The sequence below is a fragment of the Seriola aureovittata genome, chromosome 9 (genome assembly GCF_021018895.1).
Source record: "Seriola aureovittata isolate HTS-2021-v1 ecotype China chromosome 9, ASM2101889v1, whole genome shotgun sequence".
Lineage (NCBI taxonomy): Eukaryota > Metazoa > Chordata > Actinopteri > Carangiformes > Carangidae > Seriola > Seriola aureovittata.
The window spans coordinates 8844981-8853954 of NC_079372.1; the positions used below are offsets into that span (position 1 = coordinate 8844981).

General features: G+C 41.4%; 1 long non-coding RNA gene across 1 annotated transcript; it reads right to left on the minus strand.

Annotated features, from left to right (window-relative positions):
* Nucleotides 1-3410: 3410 nt before the first annotated feature.
* Nucleotides 3411-4738, minus strand: LOC130175229 (uncharacterized). Its single transcript, XR_008828714.1, has 3 exons — nucleotides 4723-4738; nucleotides 4402-4444; nucleotides 3411-4035 (listed from the first exon to the last, which is right to left on the minus strand). It is a non-coding gene; the product is annotated as an uncharacterized LOC130175229 (long non-coding RNA).
* Between the last annotated feature and the right edge of the window lie 4236 nt (nucleotides 4739-8974).

Consider the following 8974-nt stretch of genomic DNA (forward strand, 5'->3'; position numbering starts at 1 on the left):
CAGACATTTCAGACAACAGATGATTATCTGCTTCAGATGTAAAGACTACTGTGGTCAATTTTGCACATGATAATAATTTGCTTTTTAAAGGTTAGTTTAAAGATAGTCTTTAGGTCTTAATTTTGCATGTGGACTTTGAACTTATACATTTAACCCCGAAAAGTCATGGTTAACTGAAAACCACAAAAAGTTGGGTTATTGCTGACGTTTCAGGGTTATCCCCGGCTTTTTTCACTGTTGAACAACAGATTAATCCTATTTGAATAGAGACGTGTCCTTTTGGGGATTAGATCATTGTGCATTTGGCTAATTAGAGCAATTACTGCCAGAATCAAACTGTGCTCCTAGCTCCTTTCACTGGCATAAAGTAAATGGACTTGATTTATACATAACTGCTACTCAGTAAATATATTACTGTTTGAAAGTTTAATATAACAATTGTACTGCCCGAATGAAATGAGATATAAACTGTATTCAGGTGGGGGTCTCAGGGATTGTATTTCATCACATAGGAATCTGTGGAATAAAGGGTTTTCCTTTGGGGACCATTGACATGAATGCTTTGGTTTTTTTTTTATGTCTAAAAAGAGCATTACAATGAAATGCATTGTAGCCTGCAATGGACATCACTGATTGTATTGCATCATCTAAAGGAGGGATCAACCTCACTGAAATTAAAATTAAAGCACTTGCAGATGGAGAAACTTATGTAAACACACTGTGTGCTCAAGAGAAGGCAGAGGAGACTTTTTTTAAGACTGCTACAAGACTAAAACGACTGAAATTAAGAGGTAAGGAAGGAAATCGAGATGGAAATAAAAGCAGTGGGGAATATAAATATATTGTGAAAAGTCTTTTTGTATTTATTTAGTAATTCATTGTTGCTCTTTTGTTCCAGAAACTTCATACCTCCATCATTATCTATAGTGCATATGGCGATCAAGCAGCCAGTGAGCTGAGAAGAGAGAGATGCCTTTCATTAAAACATCAAAGTGTGTGTATCACTTCCCAACTTGAGCGCTTCACTGAGCCACTTGATGCATTGCATGCCTTATTAGATGGGTTCAAGCTAATCCAACTGTAACCAATTGTGTGTTATTGTTCACGCTAATTACTCCGTCAGAGGAGGTCGGCCTCTACTGAGCTGGCTTCAGGTACACATCAGGAGGTCAGAGGTCACAGGCGACCAGGGTTGAAACTTCTCGCTCAAATACCCACCTTCACCCCCACCCTGCCTCACCCCATCACCCTCCCTTCACTCAGCAGCTTGACCCCATATTCCCTATACATTCGCAGCCTGGGAGAGATTAATCTGCAATAATGGGAAAATGGGGTTGTCATTGGAGATTTGAGTTAATACCCATACATCCGCTCCCCGTTGTGGCTCTGTGACCTGTGCATGTGGCCCTGTTAGTTGAGAGCACAGGTATGCAGGGAATGCCATTGCAGCAGAGTCAGACAAACGCTGCAGAGAGCTGCAAGCAAGAGGAATCGCAGGTTAGGAGGTGAGGACCGCACTTCACGCCCAGATGAATGTTTGTTCAACCTGGGACCATTTATGAAAGGAGTCCAAGCTGGAGGAGACGGTTATACCTCAATCATCTCTATCTCTGACTGGATAAACTTTTCTCCTTCAGGCTCCAGGACACAAAGAAGGATATATGTAATGATGTGGAAGACTCTAGTCCAGTATAGAAACCCCCCACGCCCCACCCCCCCTGTGGTGCAGCATTAGCCTGCAGCTATCTCTGTATATTGTCTGTCTTTAACCCTAATTTGTTTGCTGCCTGGATCATAAGAAAAAGTGAGAGAGCTCCTGATTTCACATATAATAATCTCATTTCACAGCCTCTGGCACAGGGTCAGAACAGAGGAGAAGCACAGAGAGTTCTGAAAGCTGGAGGTCCAATCACATGGTGCTGTGTGTGTGTGTGTGTGTGTGTGTGTGTGTGTGTGTGTGTGTGTGTGTGTGTTCTCCTCTGTCCACTGGGATATATGAGTTTTCTTGTAATAAAAGTTCAAAACCAGCCAGTTAATACTGTATGTGTTGTTCAGTATGCCAAAAAATTACAGCCATATCGGACAACACTGCACCTCATGATTTACGTCCATTGCCAGCGTTCAGTGACACCGATTCCTTAGGGCATGCAGAACTTAAGGACGTCATTTAGTTCGCCAGCTTGGACAAATGAGAAGTTCTCAGGGTCAACTGTAGCACTTGAAGATCAGAGGGGAGATCCTAGAAGCAACTGTGCACTGACACATTCCTGAAACACTCGCACACAGTCTACTCGCTCTTTCTCTCTCTCTCTCACACATACACACACACATCTGCAAGATGCACACATCTGCAGCGTAAAGCCCACTGCAGTACTTGGAACAGAGATGTGGAAAATGTATGAATTTTTTCATTTAAAGTCAACAACTTCACACTGCATTCTTGCTGTTTTGAGTCAAATGTAATGGTGCTTGTATTAAGGGACATATATATATTTCAATGTTAAAAGGGTTAGCAGGGTAGCAGTGAAGCCCATGCACATAGCAAGTGTAGCTTCACAGTAGCTGACCATCAACTCCTCAAAAACACAACTACACATCAGGGCCATGTTGACTACAGATATGCCGTGTGGCGACTGCAAGAAATGGGATTGCTTGAGTTTCCTCAAGCAAAAGTTCCTGATGCCAGGGGAGATTGTTGATACTGAAGACAAGAAAGGCTCAGTATTCCTCTCCTTGTACATAACACACATCTAGCATCACCATCTCTGCTCCAGAGAATGTAAACACAATTATAGTTGGGAATATACTGCAAGCACGAAATGGCCTGATAAATGTAACGTTGAGCAGTAAATCAAATCCTATGCCAACAGGCGGCCACACACTAAATCCACCTTCACCCCGAATCACATAGCCACTTTGAAGTTTGTAGGACATACACACCATGAAGGTCAACTGCCACACATTCTGGCTAATAAACTTGACTAACATTAGCTTTACAGTGTGACAAAATAAGCATACAGTCTGTGATATTTGGTTATATTCATGTACAAGTCACCTAAACAGTGATCTCTGCCCTCATATCTGCCCCAGACCCCCTGCCATGCTTCTTGATGCATGCTTTTTTTATGACACAGCTGTACATGCCTCTATAACGTAAGGAAAACATAGCAAACACACAACAGCTGCTGCCAGTGCCTCTACTCTACATACCCTACTGTATGTGCACATCAACGTACCTTTGAAAAATCCGAAGCATATATGTGTGCACATACATTACTTTCAGGCCAGCCTCCAAGTCTCACACTCTGCTTTTACAAATTACAAAACGACTGTTGCCATAATACAGTTTGGAAAGTAATCACAGTTGATAGGTGAATCAGTGTCATAAATCAGTTGAGTGTACAGTTTAAGTATGGGAGCTGGAGCATGGTGGTTTAGAGGAGAGCTATGGTATAGACCCAGGGAGGTTTAAACACACTCTTTTGTCTGGCAGGGTAATCCTTCATATGACACAGTGCTTGCCAAACAAATCTCACATTTTAATAAAGACAGGAATTCTTCTCCAGACTGAGAGAGGACCAAGCCTGGATTGGGTGTGATGCTGGGGGGAAAACATATTGTAAATGTATTTCCTCTAAGTATGAAAGAGTAAATAGACTAGATAGATACTTTATTTATCCCCTAGGGGAAATTCATGTGTCCATTAGCTCATTGTTGCTAATAATAATATTAATAATAATTAAAACAGTTAATAATAAATAAACAATAATAATTAGATAAGTCAACATCCTTTGGCTGAGGTGTTGTATAGCCTGATGGCAGTGGGAACAAAGGATCTCCTGAACCTCTCTGTTCTGCAGCGCAGTGAGATGAGACGTTTGCTGCAGCTGTAGCTGCTTCTCTGTCCTGCCAGAATGTTGCATACATTGCATGCATCTCTCCACAACAGTCCTGAGTGAGTCCAGATGTGACGGGTGTGAGGATGGGGCATAAAGGAGGATGACTCAATGGATTGTTTCCGGCATTTATTTGCTCCTGCAGAAGACATTAAAACACATTAACTGCCTCCTGGTCTCTCCTTTCTGCACCTCTGCTCCCCTCAGTAATGCAAGACGGCACTGTCTGATATTCATTTTTTCCTCAAAATACATATATATGAATTATTTTAAGATTACAATATTCATTCAACTCATTTTACACATTACTAAACAAGAGCTTTAAATTTTCACAGGAAACATTTTAACTACAGTCAATTTTACGAACCAATCTCCTCAAAACCTTATATATATATATATATAAAATAGGAAAACAATGCCACCTGATGGCCAAAGGAACACAGAACGTGGGGTGGCGTGACTAAACATAAACGACAAAATTTATAACTTAAAGAAAAACACATACCTGCAGAAGACATTCTGGTCTCTCTTTTCTGCACCTCTGCTCCCTATACATGCAAAACAACAGTGTTTATACAAGGGAATGCAAGCTCAAGCTGCGCTGCGCTGCGTGGCTTGCATGACACAAGGCGGACTGCCCCCGTACAATTCGCGCCAAAAAAAGACAAACTAAAAACGCCTGTAAGACTTACATTAACAGTCAAAACAACACAAAACCGCTTGGTAACATAGCAATATGCAACTGAAATAATATGCATAACATAAATAGCTCAATTTCCAAAGAAAATATCATAATATCACAGCAGCATTCTCTCGTACAACTTACCCTCAGTAATGCAAGATGGCACTGTGAGGGGTAGAAGGGAGGAGCTACGGAAGCCCAGGAGGTACGGAAACGGCAGAGTGCAAGCAGGTAATTTCCACGGGAAAAAATGATAAAATAACAGTAAATAAAAACAACTAATTGAAATATAATTAAATGATAAATAAAATTCACAAACACAAATTGGAAATGATAATTAATAAATTGCATTTTTAACTCTGTTACACAGACTCCTGCCAAGCACAGATCCAGCCTTTTTTACCAGCTTGTCCAGTCTCTTTGAACACTGGCCACCTCTGACTGATAAAACATGAGCAGCATTTCACTGCAAACGTCAAAGGACCTGAGCCTCCTGAAGAAAAAGAGCCAGCTCTGCCCCTTCAGATAGATGGCATCCGTGTTCAGGGACCAGTCCAGTTTACTGTCCAGGTGCACACCTAGGTATTTATAAGTGTGCACCACCTCAATGTCATTCCCTCAAATGTTGACTGGCTGAAGGGTGGGCCTAGATCTACAAAAGTCAATGACCATCTCCTTGTTCTTGGAGGTGTTCAGAAGGAGGCAGTTCTTGTCACTCCATTCACTGAAGGCCATCATCAGATCCCTGTACTCCTCTTCCTGCCCATTCCTGATACACGCCACAATAGCTGTGTCATCTGAGTATTTCTGGATGTGGCAGGACTCAGAGTTGTATTTAAAGTCCGCCGTATTCAGGGTGAACAGGAACGGAGCCAGAACAGTCCCCTGTGGAGACCCAGTGCTGCTCATCACTGTCCCTGAGACAGTTACCCAACCTGAAGTACTGTGGTCGTCTTGTCAGGTAATCCACAATCCAGGACGTGAAGCAGGGATCCACCCCTATCCCTTCCAGCTTGTCTTTATGAATGGGGGGCTTGGATGGTGTTAAATGCACTTGAGAAATCAAAGAACATAATCCTCATGACTAATGAGTGGGTTTGAAATGGATCATGGTTGGGTGCGGTGGAGGGGGGCACCATTGTCCCTACTTCTCCCCACTTTGTGACCCTATTGTCTGTCCATGCAGTCACACTGTGTGCAACTGGATCATAAGTTCATTGGCTTCCTGAAGACAGTGTGTGGATAGTCAACAAGCAGCAGGTCATATGATCTAGTTTCATAGTGTCAAATGGTCCACGACTCCTCCGGATATAATGACTAAACGTGTTGTTTGTCCATCAGAAATGGTTCCAGATCCCACGTCTAAATCAACAGTACAACATTTTTTGTATGCGCCCTTACATATCTCTATAAAAAAAAGATGAGTCTGTTTTATGAGGTGACAACACTATGGTTAAGGTTTAGGTAAAAATGCAACCTCGTTAGGTTTAGGGAAAGATCATGGTTTGGGTTATAATAAGTTATTTTTAAAGTTTGGTAATGTTCTGGTTATAGTGAAAATGATTAATTCATTAATATATGAGGCAGTTGCTGTCATCGTTACAATAAAAAGAAAACATGAAAGTTATAGAATGATCGTGGTTATGCTTTAAGAAAAAGAAAAAAACATTTTTACTGTTGATTGGAAACAGGAAACACTCCATAGCAACTTTCCCTGACTTTGTCCTTTGCTCCTTTGCTCCTGTCATAATTACTATGGCTGTTAGTGGGATTTGTCACTGGAACATAAACTTGGTTTTGTTTTGGGGCACTTGCTTAAACAACTGACAGTATTGAAATGGTTGATTTCACCCATAAATAGTCTGTGAAACAAACAATTACTTATAAAAGGGACAGACAGTCATTGATGATTATGCCAAAAAAAAGGGAAAATATGGTCCAGTTCATTACATTACAGGCTTGCTACAGCATTCGGAGTGGCACCACTATGCAAGGTAAACCTGGCATTTCAGGGTTTATTACAAGTTGAAAACAATGTGAAGAATCATTTGCTGTGTTTTTAAGATGTTGTTGCAAAACAGCTTTCATGTTGTTTTTGTGGGTGAGTTGAAATCTTTGCCTTCTTGCTGTGGATCAACTGTATAACAAGGAGATCAGTTTTGTTAGAAGAACTTGACATCTAGTCCCTCAGGTATGCAGTTAGTTCACAAAACACTCGGTTTGACTGGGAGGTACAACTGGGGATTTCCGGCAGGAAATGGTTAGCATCCTAACTGAAAAACCTATTGATATCCCTGGAATTTTGGCTCACTTCTTTAATTCATCTGGATGCTTCATAACAAGTTTTAGCTCATTGTTTAGCTGTCCAGCTTGCAATGGTAGTGTCTTGGTTTGCTCTCACCGCTGTAATAGTCTCATCTTCAGCCACAGCAGGCAGCTGTTGTCAGCTACCTGCTCAGCATCACCAAAGTTAGCAACTGGCTGGTAAACACAGTGGTTGCATTTAGTAGCTTAAATGGCAGACATTTCCCCATTAAGTTGGTCGAGACGAAAAAACAAGATGCATCTTATTCCTCTCTGCCTGGCTGAAGAAGTGTTATGGTTATTTTTCTGAACTGACATTGGTCGCGTCAATGTGCAGTATGGAGGAAAAATATCTATGGTAATCTTCAACATATACCATTAACTGACAATGACACACTCAATAACACACCTGTGTTTACCTGCCTCAGTGTTGTTAACCTTCCTTAGCTCATTGTCAGGACTGTAGTTGGGAAGCACAGGGTAGATGACGGAACTTGTATGCACATACATCGCACTGTACGTTCACAGCTACACTGCTAACTTTTAACTAGCTAGCTAACTCTCTGCTCCGGTCGCCAGCTTCACCGCTCTCTCTGTTTCTCTCACTCTCTATCATTCGCTATGCACACAACCTACGTTCTGAGCAACTCGTGAAAGACGCTGCTTTCCTCCTGTAACAATATTCTGTCTCAAACTCAAACTTACTGCAGAGCTTGCACAGAGATGATAAACAAGTGTAATTTTCATTGTTTTCTTGCCACTGCTGCTTCCTAAGGCTTCATGCACAGGTTTAGCTTCCACACACATCTGCGCATGCATATGATTCTTGCAATATCATATCCAATCTCCGAACGGTAGAAGCCCAGTCAAGGACAGCTTGACAAGCTCACTCGTCAAAGATCCCAGGATTATCACCAATGTGCATGTACTAGCCTCCTGAGGCTGCTGTCCTCTCCGCTTGAAATCTAAATGGTTCTAGTCAAAATTAACCTTCCCTACATCACTGCAGAACAAAAAAGAAACAAATTGGTTATCACAACTAACCAATCACATTTCAGGGTTTTTTTAATTTATAAAGTAGTGACTTCTGTTAGTCAGTAGTCATAAGGAAGGTAACAAGAACAGCAGATTCTACAACCTAGGAAAGTGGGAATATTATTGCCAGCTGGTTCCTAACACAATTTTATCAGGATGTTGACGTGGTGAAGAATGAAAGAGATTTGGCTGGCTGAGGAACTTTTGGACTGTGTTTTACTTGTGGATTTAGCGGCTTTGAAGAATGACTTCTTATCCAAAGGCAAATGTGAGTCAGCTTTAATTTAAGGGGTGAGATTTTCTGTCAGCAGATCACAGCAGTGTTTTTAATGGGCTCTCTAGTAAAATACTCATAGAGGGCCTTTGTCCAGTGGTCACAGTTTGCCTCAAATCAATACAATTTCAGTTACGAGAAATTCCAAAGACGATTAATATTAGCCTGTTCACAGCTTAGCTTTAACACCACAGCTTGGCCTTTTGGATCACCAACAATTCATCGAAACAGAGCAACCCCATCAACAAACTTTCCATGATCCCCATGACCTTGTCCTTGACCCCAGCCCAGATCCCATGACCCAAGGACCCCCCATCCACAGAGTCCATTAATCATACAAAATACCTTCATGCCTATTACGTGGGATCTCAAGCTTTTCACTAGAGGCATGCAGTACTAATGAACTTCCTTCTCAGTTAATTCCAATTTGCTGTTTCTCCTCCTCAGCAATCCTCAGTTTTAAGTACAAAGCCTGGCAGGTATCAAGGGTAAATTCTTCGTAATTTGTGGGCATGAATAAGTACTTCATACTCTCAATTTAAGAATGTAGTCCTTAGCTCCTAGTTCTCTTCATCTCTGACACATAGAGTGTTTTACTTGTTTACATTTGAGATGATTTTGTTTAATGAAAAAAAAGAAAAAATCATTAGCTTCCCACAGCAGTGACCGTATGGATTTAGCCCCTCATCCAGGAATCTCAAAGACTAACAAATGTCCGATCTTTACCAGACAGGATATGAAGGATATCTGCCACAGCAATCACAGAACATGTGCCAGTCAAGC